The 18136-nt window shown below is 26.4% G+C and overlaps 1 protein-coding gene and 1 long non-coding RNA gene across 4 annotated transcripts in view; one reads left to right on the top strand and one right to left on the bottom strand.

Moving 5' to 3' along the window:
• The window catches only part of LOC149055392 (uncharacterized), a 54600-nt gene extending 42331 nt beyond the window's left edge, over nucleotides 1-12269 (bottom strand). For 2 of the 3 annotated variants that reach the window (XR_016192067.1, XR_016192069.1), the window contains exons 1-3: nucleotides 11823-12269; nucleotides 6170-6272; nucleotides 5593-5770 (exon numbers count right to left, since the gene is read on the bottom strand). This is a non-coding gene — a long non-coding RNA (uncharacterized LOC149055392). The remainder of the gene's footprint in view (nucleotides 1-5592; nucleotides 5771-6169; nucleotides 6273-11822) is intronic. The other variant, XR_016192068.1, reaches the window with a different exon arrangement.
• The window catches only part of Dop1R1 (Dopamine 1-like receptor 1), a 234156-nt gene that overhangs the window by 88998 nt on the left and 127022 nt on the right, over nucleotides 1-18136 (top strand). The window lies entirely within an intron of this gene.

Raw genomic sequence — 18136 nt, forward strand, 5'->3', positions numbered from 1 at the left:
GTCCCGTGGGTGCCTATGACGTTCCACATGACACAGGCACTCACGGGCCATGGTTGTTTCCAGTGGTACCTCCATCGTATGGGCAGGGCCACCAGTCCACGTCGCTGGCAGTGTGCAGACGACTCGGACACCGCCGAACACACGTTATTCCAGTGCGTCTACTGGGAAGGATTTCGGGAAGCTCTAACCTCCCGGATAGGTCGTCGTCCGAACACCATCGACGTGCCCGACATAATCTGCGGTCCAGTGTTCGAGACTCTGCCGCTGGATCCAATCGATAAGCAAGCGGTTCTTATAGGAGCTGAGGAAGTTTTTAAACTTTTTTATCGCATGGTGGAAAACATCCTTACTACGAAGGAGGATGAGGAACGGCGTCGTCAGGCCGCAGAAAGACCTCCGAATTCACCAAACTAATTAATAATTACGCATACCTATAGTTAAGTTTCTAAAAAATGTAGCCGAAGGCAAGTTCTCGATATTATTGTATAACATCCTATTGTAATAGCTAGCGAACGGGAGAATGGCCCGTCGCAGCTACTTAAATGTGTAATTGGTTATTTTTATCAATAAACGATTGGGGCCGGAGGAGAAGTATTTGCACCATGGTTCCTCCTCCGGTTCTCGATACTAACGAAAAAAAAAAAACAAAAAAAGGTAATTATTGATCACTGAAATACGATTGAAATATGCGATTCGTTCCATAATAGTATAAAATAACGAATTTAAGAAACTAATATGGCAATTTGGGATGAAATATTTGTCCCGGTAACTACTTTATACTAATATTTATGATACAGGAAAAAGCTAAAGTCGGCCATTTCTCAATGTGTGTCACTGCGAAAAACTTTTCTCTAAAATAATTTATAAGTAACATATAAAAAATAAATTATCCACTTCAACAGACGTTGAACTACATGGCATTTTGAATTACACATCAAATGTAATGATATTCATTTATTTTTATTTCCTCGACATTGAGATTTACGAGTATTTTGTATGCTTAACATTATTTTGATTTTTTGATATTCAGCCGATGTAATAAGTAGTTAGGTATCCGAAATATCGAAAAACTAAATTCATTATATCAAATAGTTTAAAATTACTTTCAGAAAAGTAGAAATATTATAATATATGATATGTGTACGAATGTCAAAATTATGTATTACCATCAATTTTAGTTTTTATCCAGCCATTTATCAATTCACTTGATCACGTTTAAATTTGTTTTAAACTCTGCAGGTTTTTATCCACCGCGTGTGTACCTATTCAGTATATAATTAAAATGTATTAGGTATTTCTAATCTATTTAATTAAACTCATTACTTTCCACTTTTTAATTCAAAATTAAATTTTATTTAGTTGAATATGATGAATGCATTAACTTCAGAAAATTTTTACGTATCATTATAAAAGTTACTTAGATACTAAGAAATTTACTAAGAAATACTTGTATAATATGATAGTACGTAGGATAAATAATCTGCATTCATATCCATACCATAATATTTTATTATATAAAAATATGCATTTTTTGCTTGATGTATAATATGATATACGTCAGGTTGGCGATGATTTGTAACATAAATCTCACATTTCCAAAAAGATAAAATTGGTGATTACGAAACTGTATCGATTATTATATTGTATTTTGTGTAGTGAACAACATTTTGAATTGTGCATTTAAACGCAATTTTAATTATTAAAATAGACTGACCAAAATAATTTATAATAATTATATTACGACGTCCTATTATTCGTTACAGTCTTAACTCCCTAGTAATTTAAGTAGCCAAGTAACAACATAAATTACAGGATGTAAGGTTTCTTTGAAACGATTAAGTGGTATTTGATGTTCGGTTACGTTATGCGATTAAATTTTTAAGTCAATAAAATGTATTTATCTCGTTGATGACAACTATTACCTGTATAAAAAGAATAAACGTGGCAATGAAGTAAACCCAGTTAAATGGTACACATATTTTTAAATTATTTAAAAATGCAGAAAAATTGTATCCTAAATTTGATAATAGTTGTGATTTTAATTTTATCATTTGTATCGATAAATCAATTTTCAACCAATAATGGAAAATAATAAGATAGGCATTTTATTGTAACTAAAAATATATATTTTATCATAGCTGCATAATTTTTAATTTTAAACGATGTTAGAAATTCTATATATTATTACACCTATTATTAAATCCAATCTATTAGCTTTCGCTCAGTATGGCTGCTGCAAGACCTCATTAAATTGAAGGAACATAATTTTATGAAATTACACGATCGCTTATCACGATGGAATAAGATATAATGTAATCGAAAACTAAACGTTACAGAATAAAGTTCCACCAGGATCAGCGATGGTTTATTTATTTATTTTTTTCATAGGTTGATAAAAATAAATATTTATAATATAATGGCACTTTAAATTGATTTTTAATGATCCAATTTCAAACCAATCATATACAAGAGTGTTAACCATTACAAAACCAGCGAAGTCTTTCTGCTTTTCGCATAATATTTGTCGTTGAGTAAGTCGTTAAGTTGTAATGAATGTGATACATATCTCGATTCAATCATTGCATTCGATGAATAACGATTCTGAGATTCAATAAGAAACAATTTTATATTTCAAAAAATATATTATCCAATGATATATATTTTATATTAATTATTCTTTTTTGTATTAGTATTGTACAATAGTTTTGAACAAATTTTTGCTAAAAACAAATCGTACATATCATTGTTCAGTAAATGACAGTCATTGTTATTATAATATTATACTAATTGTTTATTGTTGTAATTCCAATAACAGACGTACAGCAGAATGGTGTGAATAGATTTGTTAAAATCAAATAGTTAAAACAGTTATCAAAATAATATTTTGAAGATTAAACAATGCTTAGAAAATACTAAAATCGATCTTGTCGAAAATTATTTTTATACCATCTGGTTTCCGCAATAAGTTCTTTTCGATTATTTAGAAAAGTTCTCAGAAATTACTTTTTACTCCCTAAAGTACCAACTGGATCCAGGGTTCTATGAGAAACAACCATTGATGTTGATAGGACTTCATTTTTTTTTTACAAAAAAAAAAAAAAAAAACACACATTTTTTAAAAATCAATACATATTCATTTTGGTTCTTTTAGAATCTAATATAAATATATATATATATATGTATATTAAGCAATTATGTATATCAACAATATGAAATACCAGCGTATACCTGACTATACACATTTATTGATTTTAATTAATAAAAAAAATTCATTATATATTTTAAATTAATTAGAATGGCATCAAAGATCATATAAAATTATTATTTTTAGATAAATTGGATAAATATTTAGTACGTTATCCACTTCCGCGTAAGAAATATACGAGTATTATTCTTATTTTGATACGAAAAAACGGAAGAATTGCGTTAAAATTGCGCAGTGTGCAGTGAATCGGTTTCGTGAAATTGAGTGTTTTATTTATAAATGATATTGGATACTTATGTGAATAACCATCTAGTGTCATTCATATTAATATATGGTAAATAATCAATAGGTACCTATACAATAGAATATATTGAATGCATATTACAATATTACGTGGCTTTAAATTACGTTTAAGCACCAATACTCTAATACATATATTATTATATTGCATGAGGTAATAATGTTTATGATCATTAAAATGGTTAATAATAATTATGTTTTTAATTTGCAGGTAAGCAAGCAATGGGTGACATAATATTATGGATGAAATAATATTGACCAACAATATTTAAGAACGCGTTGTATGTATTTCATGGTATTATCTCTACATGACTACATTTGGTAATAATTAATAGATAAAAATCAGAAACGAAGCAATACCTATGCTCATTTTAGACGTAATAAATACTAATGCCATATTTTTAATGGATAATCAGATTTGTGGTGGACAATAACATTAAAATCAATATCGATTTGGAGAGAAATACTACAATCTCGATTAAATATTCAAACGTTGATCTGCATATTGGGGAGTATTTGAATGTAATAACAACTTTAGGGAAAGCCACAGGACGAATAAGATGGCCGAGGACTTGAGTTGAGCGGTCGGATCAGAATAATGGTTAGCATGAAATGAATTCATATAAAACAAAATTCAAGTCTTAGTTACTTAAGTCAGCGATATACTAGGGAAAAATAATTTTCAAACAAATGTTGCCTAGTATAACTGAGTTTGTTGTAAGCTCTAAGCCATTTAAAAAAATATCTAGTATTTAACGGAAGGAAATTAAAATTCTCAAATCTAGAGGATTTTAAGACATTGCAGTAATGTTCAGTTAACGAACTTGTAATACTGAGAGAACTTGATAAATAACATCAATTATGATACTAGAAACAAAATTTCAAGGAAAGGAATAAAACGAAATGCTGATTTTTAATGGTTTAAAAATGTATGAATCTCTATTGGATATAAGAAAATAAGGTATATGTATTTGAAAACTATAATTACACGACTGAGCACAACAATTATATTTCTATGCTTTACTATAAAATCGCATTTTTTTTCGTTTTAAATAACTATTATTTTCACTAGTCAACTGATAAAAAAAAAAAATTCTTGTTGAATAAATATGTCAAACAATATTGACATTTGGATGAATTGGTGAAAAACGAAAAATTAATAATACCAGTATAATAGATCAAATTCAATTATACTGTAATTCTTGACAATGAAAACCGTATAATGTTCTTATTAAAATCTTAATTAAAATGTGATTATCTGACGTTAGTTATAAATTAATGTTCTCAAGTATAAAAATAAATTATTTAAATAAAACTAATTATCTAAAATGTATTCTTAAATTAAAACAAATGAAGAGTATTAAAAAATGAGCTAGGTATATAAAATATAATAATATAATATTATGAGATATATTGACATATTTTATTTTATTATTTGGAGACTTTTTGATTATTGTAGTTTAAGAATTTGTAAATATTTCATAGAACATAATTATAATATAATAGTGTTTGCATGCTTTGATAAAGTTCAGCATACTCAAATGTTCTATTTACTGTATTTAAAATCATATTGGTTATACTTTATTATGTAATAATTTTTTACGCAATTTTTTTTTTAAAACTCTTTTTAAGGAAATAGAAAAATTCAACAATTATTGATTTATCTAGTAGAATATTTAGTTACCATTTATCATATTCATATAGAATACATAGACCGGTATTAAAATATAATGATTACTCTACTATTTTTGTTAACAAATTCAGGTTAAAAGTATCCTGTTATTAAATATTAATATTACCAATCTATGTGTAGGTAATTTAATATATTATAATAACCAGTATTTAAGGCCTTTGAGCTCATTAAAATTGTATGTATTGTAATAATGATATCAAATACAAGTACAATAAGTCATTTATAGGTGAATTAAAATGTTCTATAACATATTATTAAGTGAAGTTTATCATTATCGACATATATAACGGAAAAATACCAAATTGCAATTTTAATCCCCGTTATGTACATTTTGTGGAGAACATTTTAATCACCGTGTATTTTTCATATAATTTAATGTTTGCATTGAACTCACTTTTTTAGAAATATAAAAACAATTCCACCATTGACGTTCGGCGCACAGTGCTTTTGATGAGCGGCTTAGTAGTCCTGATATTTTTTTCGGTTAAATTTGCTATGAGTTGATTATGAAAACTAATGTACGAGTACCTGCAATATCAGTTCCACACACGTAGGTTCCAATATATGTATTACTGAAATAAATATAAATATTAAACATAATATTATATAATAATATATTGCATGACTAAAAAAAATAGGTATGATTACAACATTGTGATATACATATCACCTCTTGCTTCGTATATCACGTAGTTCTCTGCTTCTATTATATTCGATTATATTCTATTATATAATATTAACATTGACAATCAATAAAATGCAGAGAACTGCGAGCAATGGTTTTGTGTGTTGAACAGTGGTGAGATGCATAAAATGGTTTTTCCTTAACATAATTTATTTATTTAGTTATATTATTATATTTGATGTTTAAAATTTCTGATCTTTTTTCTTCGGGTTTGTAGGCCATTACCTAAACACACACTGGTTTTCACATAAATCCCTGTATGCTAATAGCTATTGCTTTTCCTTACCTATATTGTATTTTATTAGATCCTTCTTGACTCTCCAAATAGGAAGGTTTTTATCTGATGAAAGTCCCAACTAGAGTCAAGCTCCGTATTGTTCTAGATCCCACTTAAAAAAAAGAAAGTATTTGTGATTAGGCTGAAGCCATGTATTTGTTGTATGGAGGACCCAACAGTTGAGAAATATCTCCCCTCTTTTTGCTTGAATTGGCCTCCCCTAGAACTTTTAACCAGCAAGCTGGTTATGGGTAATATTGTGGTACATTTTTACTTGGCAATAGAGGCAATTTTCTCTAAGCCTCTGTCATCATGTCATCGATTTGCAACATGAATCTCATTTACCTTGAAAATTAATTGATCAAATGTCCCAAATCTGTCTATGATAAAATCTCATACCAATCACTGATGTCTGATTTTAGTAAATAATAATAAAAAAATAAATGATAATTTTTTTAAAAATTATGTATTAAATACGTTTATACCTTATTGTCTATGGTTGTAGTAATACTAATAGATTTTTATTAAAGCATAATATCATTCACACAAAATAAAATGTGTGGAAATGGCCACGGTATGGTTTGATTATGAACATAATTCAAAAAATAAAAATAAAATATATTTATTTTACCTTTTACATTATAAACTATACGTTTCTAAAATTGTTATCATTATTTTCATTTTTGTGGAGATATATACTAGGTACCTATCTACGAAAAAAAAAAATGAATAATAGAAACAAAACTGCTTGGATTGCAACAATGTAATCCGTGTGACGGTATTTATTAGGTTATTATTATTTTTTCTTTTTTTTACAATTGTATATCATTCTTTTTTAAATACATATTTACGGCATCAACCACAACGTTATAAGCCGGCGTTACATTTTTAAAGAATTTATATTAAATTGCATTACATTTAAATTAATTAATAGTCGTCTACTACATATTATATTTATACATTGTTATCTTGAGTTCTAATAATTTGAAATAAGGTAACGTTTTTGTGGACAAAATAACTACGAGTATTTCATAAACAACGTTTACAGGTTCTTACTGTGAAACATATAATATTCGTATGCCATTTCTATATAGTTCAGAAGAAACTGGTGCATATTGTTTTCAGTTTTGATAATGAACGGTTTGAACGATATGATATCCATGATTTGCGTATGGCCCGTTATAATAATATTGTAATGGTAGCAGGAGATTAATATTCGTTATCATTCATCAATAGCGAACTACAATAATTGAAAGTCAAATAATCATACTCGCAGTACTCAATACTATGCGTGTATTGTTTTAATTTTTAATTATAATTTACAATTCGTATTATGCATAACAAAAACTACTGTAGGTACCTATATACAGTTGTTGTTAATACGACAGTATATGGTTCAAAATCGATTCAAACTTATATTATTATTAAAATGCGGTACATGTTTTAATTTATAAGCAAGATAATTACTTTTTATTATTATGTTTCCAACGCGAAGAAAGTTAATTTATTTTTAAGGGATTAAGTATTATTGTTCAGGGACGACGTTGCGTATAAACCATATAGATATGCACAATATGTATATCCATATATTTAGGTCACATAGGTACTGTATAAACGTGATAAAATAAACGCTGCAAGTCGACTACGAGGGTAAACGAAATATCTTCAAATTACTACAAGCAACATATTACACGTGCAATGTAAATGATGCACCTATGGTCTATTCTATAACCTCACAAAACATTCATATTTTCTAATAACTTACCTATTAAATACATTAGATATTGTTAACATTTAGATAAATTTTTAAATTTTAAAGTTTTAAGTGGTTTGTTAACACATCTATTTTGAGTTACTACAAATTTTTTTTTATCGGGTGTAAGGTTTCATCAGTCTAAAATTATATTTATATACAGACCTTAATGTCATTGTATGTTAAAACTATCAATTTATTGTATGTTATGCTATTTAATATTCTATCTTTGTTTTATTTTTGGCTATAATTTTATTTTATAGTCGTTACATAATTGCTTTTGTTGTATAATTTTTGAGCTATAATAATTATTCTAGAAGCTAATAAAAAAAAAAAAAGACATTACAATACAATAAATAATAACATTGAATAACATTTAAAAAAAGCAATAGATCTCTTGAAAAGTCTATGGCTGTGCAATAAGAGAGAGGGTTATTATAGTTACTTAAGTTTGAATTTGCTAAATTAATTAAAGAAAGAAGTTGGTCTCACAATTTGAAAACACAAGTATATGTGGTGAATCTGTCTAAATATTGTGTTTTTTTTTTGATTTTCTTAATACTCGTATTCTCAGTAGAATATTGAATAAAAAAGTATTTTTTTTCCATTTGACATATTTTTTTCACATCTTTAATTATTATTTTTGGTATAGATCAATGTAGACAGAGATGTATTATAATTTTCAATTATCTCAATTCTCAATACGTAATTCGCTTAGTCATCTGTTTTCATAGTTGTAAATATTCTGACACGTGAGATAAAATAATAAATGTACCTAGGTTCTTTTCCTACATAAATTATGAATACCTTTCTCCCTAACTCAATATTTGCTCATAACTTTCAAACCATTGTTTACAGTTTATTCGTTATGATGAAATATAATTCATCCGCCATGAGGTCTATGGGGGGAGTGGGTTGGTCATTTTAGACGAAGAGTTTGTGAACTTAGACAACGTGATTGAAAACATTATCAATGAACTTAATAAACGAGACAATGTGAGTTTCAATGCTCAAATACAATCTACGTTTTTATTTTATTGTTGTGTTCTAAACGTTTAATGAAAGTTCACAAACCCCGTTCATGGGAGAGCTATTACACTGTTGTATCATCAGCTACTATTGAACATCAAAATGTTAATAATTTATTGTTCAAACATAGACGTTTAGAATTTTCTAAAATAAGGTGTATTACTAATATTATTATACTATACTAGGTATTTGGAATATGATAAAGTACGGTTCATACGAATAGAAGTGTAGCTATACCGTTTGATGATGCACTTAACAGAGATATGATTTCTTGCGTAGAAATATATAAATACATTTCGATCGCAACTTTTGATACTTGAACATTGTTGAAGTTGATGTAACCGTTTTGCATCGTTTGAAGAACACCTATCTTATTTTCCCATTTATATTGTGTAACATTGTTGAATAGGTACCTACTCAAAAACTTCATTTTATGTCATATTTCTATCAAATTGTAAGGTTAATTTTTGCGAAATCAATTGCTTATTACAACAACTACTACTAATACTTGCTACATCTATAATTTTTTTTTTAAATCTTAATCGTTGAAACGGGGAAGAACTGCCTATATGCTATGCATTCCCGCCGGTCCGCCTTCGTTTATTTTCACAAGTTCCAATATTATATATAAAAACAACAGTATGTACACAATTTTACAAATAATTACAATAAATTATAGTTTACATGATTACGATTATTAACATAGATTAAAACTTATTACAATATTAGAATTGTCTTACACAATTAGTAGTCGGGACTGTCTATGGTGATTCATTTATCTCTGTTACTTTTACTACTACTACTACTACTATTACTATTTATTATTATTATTGTAGATCATACAACTACCTTGCTATGGTACCTATTTAAATTTGAAACTGATAAATGTTATTGAATTTTATTCACATTCAATGTCGTATATAGTTTTACTATCTTTATATTCCAATAGCTATTTATATAGCTATATATACGTGTTTACTCGTATACCTCAAAGATAGTTTTATTATTTTTGCTACTTTAAATATTATTTGTTAATTGATTTTTTTTTTAAAATATTAATGTACCTACTAAAGAGACTAAAGATAACCATTTTTTTTTTTTTTAATTATGCGGTGTATTGATTAATTTTTACATATTAAATGTATTTAGATTGAATACGTTATTTACATAAAGATAATATAATATTCAAATTTAAAGGTTTGGTCGCACAAAAAATAACGATGGTAACGGGTGTGTCAAATTCACCAAGTCTTGTCATCATATCTGTATTCATAAAGTACATTTTCTTATCTTTTTTTTCAATCGTTTTTTTTTATTTTTATTTTTTTTATTTGATAGCAAGTAAACCACTTTAATTTTTCTCTACAATTATTATACGGCTTTCCAACAATTTCAATTAAAAAGTCTGTTAAATTAACTAAATAAAATGTATTATCGCTTCATAAAATATATAAGTAAATAGCATGCACGTACTATAAAATACTATTTTAGTTGTATCATTGTACTAATGGAATTATTCTTGATGCCTAATGATATATATATATATACTATATATTTGTAAACAATTTAAAAAATATATTTTTATATTTAATTATTTCTAAAAAAAATAAAGATAGCTATTTTGTAGAATTTATTTTTTTTTGAAAATATTGACTTTTCAAAATTTTATTTTCATTAATTTCCTAATTTTTAATATTTTTTTTAGTTTCGAGAAAAATTGCGAATTATTAACACCATAATGTTATCAAACATATGACTACGCGCATTCCCATATGGTCGGCTGAATACTTTCCGTCGTGTTCCTAATAGTTATAAATTTATAATCATATTTTATTTCTTCAAAACTAGAAAAAATACCGAAAACCAGGAAATTAATGGAAATAAAATTTTGAAACGTCAATATTTTCAGAAAAATAAACTCTACAAAATGGCTATCTTTAATTTTTTTGGAAATAATTAAATTAAAAAATATATTTTTTAAATTTTTTACAAAAACATTTAAATAAATTTAAAAATTAAATAATTGTAGTTCTTAACCCTGCGAATCTTATTAAAAAAACAGAATTTTGATATCTCCATTATTTCGTGAGATATCGCAATGGGTAAATCTTTGTATCCTTGTGACACCCTGTATATACTAATGATTTAGATAATAAACTAATACGTAGTATGATATTTAATCAAAACAAATTTTTATCATCATTCTAAAAATAATAACATTTAATAGTAGTATAAGAAATTGAGGTTAAAAACTCATAAAATAGGTAAGGTATAAGATATTGTATACAATTATAAGTACGATGACTATCGAGCGACCACCTATTCAAAATAGTATTATAATCTGTAAATTGGATAACCATGGATACAACATTGGTACCTACGAACACATAGGTATTAACATTTGCTTAATTTAATACAAAATATTATTATATCAATAATTATTAATTATTTAGTTGTGGCCGAAGCCGAGCTTTGATATATCTAATTAATTTTAATCCCGAGGTTTGTTTCAAAAAACATATTTAATTTATTATTTTTTTTTTTTGTTTCACACTTGTGTTATCACATAATTCACAATACAATACAAATTTATAACATAGCCACTTACGGGTTACAATATAGCCCCTAATGTTACACTAAAGTAATATCTAAAATATTTTAGCTGTAGTCTCAACTCTGTGATAATGTACAATAATAATCCCCAGTACAATAAATAGGTAATAATAATATCAAATAAATAATGACATGGACAATGGAATTAAAAACGAACAACTAGAGAATCATGTAATATCTCCCAATAATTCCTTAATACGCGTGTGTCTTTTATTGACACGAACGATGATAATATGAAAAATTTACAAATTATAATATTGTACTCACAGGTTTGTTGACGCGTCGATCGCTGGCCAGTAATGACGACCTGTCGCTAAATAATATTACAAAAAAGAAACAAAATAATATTCCATACAATATAAGACAATACAATTTTAAATACTTTAAATTTTCTTTCTTTTACAATAATTCAAACAAAATGTATAAACCAATAACAATGTTTTACAATAATAATGATAACTGCTGGTGAACGTGTTCGAAGATGATATCACCGATGCTGCCGTTGAAAGTGATATACACAATAGTATATTTGATGCCGTTGAAATGAAATAAAAATATTATTCTTGAATTTGTTTTGTTTCAATTCAAAACATAATAATATAAAATGTATAATAATTGCAATACAAAAAAAAAAAAAAAACGATTATGATTACGAAAACGTTGCCCGGCTGCCTGTTCACGGGAGTTACGAATACAACTGGTAGTGGTAACGACGTCGTGCGTAATATTTTTATAATAATAATAGTAATACTCCAACAATAACGATAAGATGACCAGAGCGGCGCTGATTAATATGCATAATATTGTCACGTAATAGCTTACCGGCTGGCCTTGAACTTGTAACGATCAACAGTAGTTTTAAATTATATTTTTAAATTAAACGAATCATACGACAGTAGATAGAATATCCATTCTTCACACATTATTACTGTACACAGTTGTATATAAATCTTATATTTTTGACTTTTAAAATACAAAAATACTACAACTTAATTCAAATACAAATTTACAATATTATAGATTATATACTACTAACCTTACCTAACTTATAACAGGGGTGTTTTCAACATTTTTGCTAAGCGTAATTTATACGATAGTATTACAATAATATTATATTATGTGGTATATACATAATAGTAAAATATTGTAACAGACGTTAATTAAATGACTTCCACAATTATTATTATTTATTAAACAATGTGTATTTAATTGAAAAATGAAGATTTTATTAAATACATTTTTTTTTATAACGTAGGAAGTACTAATGGCTATGATTATGACTTAGTGATGTCACTAAGGTGCAATCATCAAATATCTTAAGATATTAGGACGTAAACACAAGGTACCTACAAGTACTATCCTAGTAAATTATATTAGGCATAAGATTGTAAAATATTAAATTGTCATAAAAACAATAAAGTATTATTGTAATAATTGAGAAACTATATTAATATCTATAATATTCGATGATGATAAAAAATATTATATCAAATTAAATCCAAACATTATTAATTATTGTTTGCTTTATAGAAAGAAAAGAGGATGTACTACTATATTTATGATTTTGAATAAACTTGTTTAAAAACGAACTTTATACTAATTAAAACTTACTAGCATTGACCAATTATCACTTTTTACTTGAATAGTAAATTAGTAACTTGATATTATAACTATAGTCTAATGTTATTAAAAGAAGTATAACTAAATATTATTATTAAACTCTTCAAACAAAATGTTTTTGTTTGTGTGGAAATTAATATTGGGAGTGGGTACACTTGAACAGAAACCTTCATGCTTTACTACGTCGTAGAAGTACATTAATGATTCTTATCAACATTTTCAAAGTAAATACTACATTTTAAGAAAATAACTTTCATGTTATCTTGCTGAATACTGATTGTACATTTTGATAATGTACAATACTTTTTTTATTCTAAAACAATATACAATATGTACACTGTGTATTATTATAGTATAAGTAGAAGCAACGATAATAATATAAAATCATTAAATGCAAGGTTTAAAAAAAAAAAAACGATTAATTATTTTTCTGCTTTTCAGCAGTATACAATATTAAAATGTCACCATTGTGTCAGTATGATGTTATTATAAAAATTGTACATCCTTATTTAAATTAAATTCATTTTAGTCAGTTGAAATTTAACTGTAGAAAGAAATCCTTGTATTGTCATCAATACGACGGAGATTAAGCGTGTTTTTATAAGAACACCTAGTCATTTAAAAAATTATCACATGCATTATTCATTGATATAATAAATCATAGCAGTGAGTGACGTTTAAAATAAAAAACTAAAACAATGAAACATGGTTAGATAAAAATATTCAATCAGAGCATAATTTTTATATTCTACAAGTATGATTCATGAACGGGTACGAATAAAAGTTCAAAATGTCGGTTATTTCCTTAATGCAAACTACAGTTATTGAACAGAAAACAAATTATGTTGATATTTAAAAACATAATTTTTTGTTGCTGGCTTAAGCAACGGTGGTCGTAGAAGGCCAGAATATTATTATATGCACGGGCTCAGGTAACCCTTTTCTACTCACATAAAAAGATACGTTGGTGTTGTTAGTGGTGGTGGTGATGGTGGTGCACCTATATTACCTCCCCCCCAACCGATAGTGCCGAGAGAAAATCCTTTAGACTCAGGTCCATAATAAATATGTCAAGAAGATTTATGGCCGATCAGCACCAGAGTGCGAGCCGTTTTGTCCTCTTGCGACTTACCAGTAGTGTGGTAAAACTTTTTGGAGAAAAATGACATTGTATTGGCCTGCAATATACGCAGTCTCGATAGTAATAATTCGCACAGGGAGGCGTAATAAAATGTATACACGTATAATATATAATATTGCCAAAATTTACGAGGAAATATTTGTAAAATTATCATTTTCAATTACCAAACCCTGTAGAATTGATTTCAATTTCATTATTTTAGTTTTTAGAAAACCCTTTTGCGTATTTTCCGCCATCGTTATAATAGTGTGTCGGGAAGGGGAGTGAAGACTTAAGACTGAAACTACTGAAAGACATTCGTTATTTTAATCCATGACCACCACCACCTACCCCCGACGATTTGACCCCTTGTTCACGTGAAATCCCCGTTCGGATGCGACTGTGATGCGTTCTATCACGAACCATTGGACTGTGGGTAATTGGAATAACTTTGTGCACAAGTATAAAAACTAACCTTTTCTGATAGCATCGATGAAGTTAAAACGTAATGACTTTTTTTTTTTGTTTAAAACGGTTCTTTTAAGAAATCGTCCGGGTAATTCAATGATCGGTGGAAAAGGAAGTCGAATGCGGAAAAATCGTTTTAAAAAGCTGTCGTAAATTTTAAAATATGTCCAACACAATATGTAATAGGTCCAGGCCTCAAGTTTAGCATTACAAGTCCTACGAAAATATAATTTTCGTTTTTCCTTTATTTTCCTCGGTATCATTAATTTTTAACTGTTAACGTACATTTTTGTTGTCTTCATATCATTATAATGAATGATAATCTATGATAAACATCTTTAGAAAGTGCAAAATTCAAAAATGAAAATGCATTATTATTGTAGAAGTTTTTGTAGAGTTTGGTATATAAATGAAAATAGATCAAAATTACTTCCAAACTAAAATGTATTAATTAAAATCCAATTGAATTATGAATTATTAATATTGAATAAAATTAAATCTGGATAATCATTATTACATTATAATTTTGTTGTATAAATTAATAAACTATTTGTAATAAGTACAAATATTTGATCTACGACGAATACTATTTTCCATATTCTTATCTGCAATTTTTATGTTTACAAAAAGTATAATCTTATAATACTATTTATAGTTATTAACATTTATTAATGTATTATAAATTTTAACTTTTTTATTCTTTTTTTTTGTAGATAATTTTTTTTTATTATACAATCTGTAAATATAATATTTTACAATAAGTATAAGTGCTGTAAGGATAGAAATATTATAAAAATAACATTTTTGATTCTTAAAGTATAAATTATTTTACTACGATATTAATATTATTTTATAGAAAACAATTTTGTTGGTAGTTTGGTACATAATTTAAAAATATAATCACAATATTGAGATCAAGCAACATATATTATGTATTTAAAAATTACCATAGTAATTGAAGTTTCTTAAAATTTTAAAATTGAAAATTTCTATACATCAAATAAAATTTATAGTTAAACAAAATGATTGTTGCTAATATAAAATAATCAGACGTTAATTTCTAACTTGAAAGTTTTACATTTTGGTATAAATAGTTAAGCTCAAAACTACACCGTGACAGCCGTTATATATTAATCATTAATGATATGTTTTAAATTCTCACGAAATATTTAAAATGGTTTTCCAATAATATTTAACAAAGGAATTTACCTTTTTCGTGGTCAGCATGATAAATTTTTCGATTTCAGACATAGTTTCACCATCCCAGCTTTTAGAACGTGAAGAAAATAATATAATGAGTTTTTTGAGGTTGTCAATATAAGAGCTTTTTGTTAGATCCCTATGACATGTTTTCTGTATGCAATCGAATCACTGATTACTTTACTACCTTTTTGAAACTTAATAATTATAAATCAAGTCAACATTCATGTAAATACACATAAATTCATCATTTTATGTTTAATTTTATAATATTACATTAAAAATGAGTGGTTACAGTTTACAGTTCAAGTATAGTAGGTATTTGCAATTTATAGATAGATATTTATTATTTTTTACATATAATATTTTATAATTTATACAACAATTTATTTTTTAGTTAAACAATTTTAATTGATCATTCTATGTGTTAAATTAATTTATGTATAATTTGTAATATTATCAAAAAAAATAATTTAAATAATATTGAAATATTAGTAAAATTAAAATATGTGTTCATTAAGAACTAGACTATAAATAATAGCTGTTCATTTTATTTATTTATCCCTTAAAATGTAGTTTAAAAGTTTTATATTTAAACAAAAATGTTAGTTTATAAACTTATTTTAGGTGCAAGAATGTCTTTTTTTGTTTAAAGTTTTTTTTTTGTGCGCGTCTTTATATTTTTCAAGTTTTAAATACTGTTCTTCGTTATGGAGTTTTGTAAATATTCCTGATTATTCATTAATATATAGTAATATGTGTAATTGCATAAGGTAAGTTAATATCTAATAAAAAACCAAAACTTTTTCACAATACCTAATGCATATTATTTGTAATATTTTAAACCTTAATTTATAGTACCTAGTTAGATGGTATTTGATGATTAAATAATTACATACTTAACTTAAAGTTAAATACATTCTTTTTTTTTACTTTACATTTTCATTTAGATAAATATTTACTGTAAACGTTGTCAAAGTATTTCACATCAAATATCAATAAAAATAACTTAAAGTTATTAGGTAACAAACAATTATTATCATTATAGAAATTAGCGATCTAATTATTATTAATATTTTTTGAATTAATAATTACTATTGCTATTATTATTTTTATTACCTAACTCAAATATACTGGTTTTTATTTCAACTTTTAATATCGTGTTTATAGATAGAGTATCTCAATCAATATTTTTATTCAGACTAGATTTCCTGTAAATTATGTGTATGAAAATATAAACGTAATTAATATAGGATGAACAATTTCAGATTTAAATTCCTCGAATGTTGTTGATGCTTGATACTTGATTTTTTGACCGGGTTAATTAAAACATAAATAATGTAGGTAGGTACTGGGACAAAAACTTCAGAGGGAAGTACACCAAAATTATGATTTTTTTTTGATTTTTATTTTAAAGATAGAATTAGATTGGGACGTAGAAAAGGAAGCGCATAAACGAGTTTTGCAGCAGTGACGTTCATTTTCATTTAAAGTGCGAATGTAAGGAACACAGCTATTCATGGAAGTTTCAATTTTTGAATTTCCATATGTAAATTGGTTTAAGGGTGAAAAAATGGATATTTCGGACTGAGAATTTTCGACGAACTTGAGAAAAACTAAAGCTGGTGATAATATTCAAATTATTCGTGTAGGTAGTTTAAACATCAAATCGTTTGAAACTCGAGGAAAATTAATAAAAAAACATTTGAAATATTTCTACAAAAGTGATGAATTGTGAAGTATTTGTATTTTAAATTCATATTGTAAAGGTGAACATATTTGTATGAAGTATTAACTGTCATATTGTAATGTGAAACACGTACAAAAAAAAAAGAAGGTAAATCTTGGCTATATGTATATATGTATATAAATATTGTAAATTTGTTCAATTTTTGGAAACTACATTTGAGTAGAAGAATGCTGAATACGATAATATTAAAAACATAATAAAAATAAATACAAACATAACATCAACCTTTCAATTTTAAATCCTGAGATACATCTGATGACAAAAAAAAAATGAAACAACATTGCATATAAGAGTGACGACCGACGGGTGTTAGCTTAGGATAACCCAGCATACTAAAATATTACTAAAAAAAATCTATTTACTTTTATTAAAAAAGAATCTATCATCATATCAAAGTAGTTCGTTTGAAATATAAGAGGTAAA

Source organism: Diuraphis noxia, unplaced genomic scaffold (assembly GCF_037042655.1).
Source record: "Diuraphis noxia isolate RWA-SAM2 unplaced genomic scaffold, SU_Dnox_SAM2 contig0005, whole genome shotgun sequence".
Classification (NCBI taxonomy): domain Eukaryota; kingdom Metazoa; phylum Arthropoda; class Insecta; order Hemiptera; family Aphididae; genus Diuraphis; species Diuraphis noxia.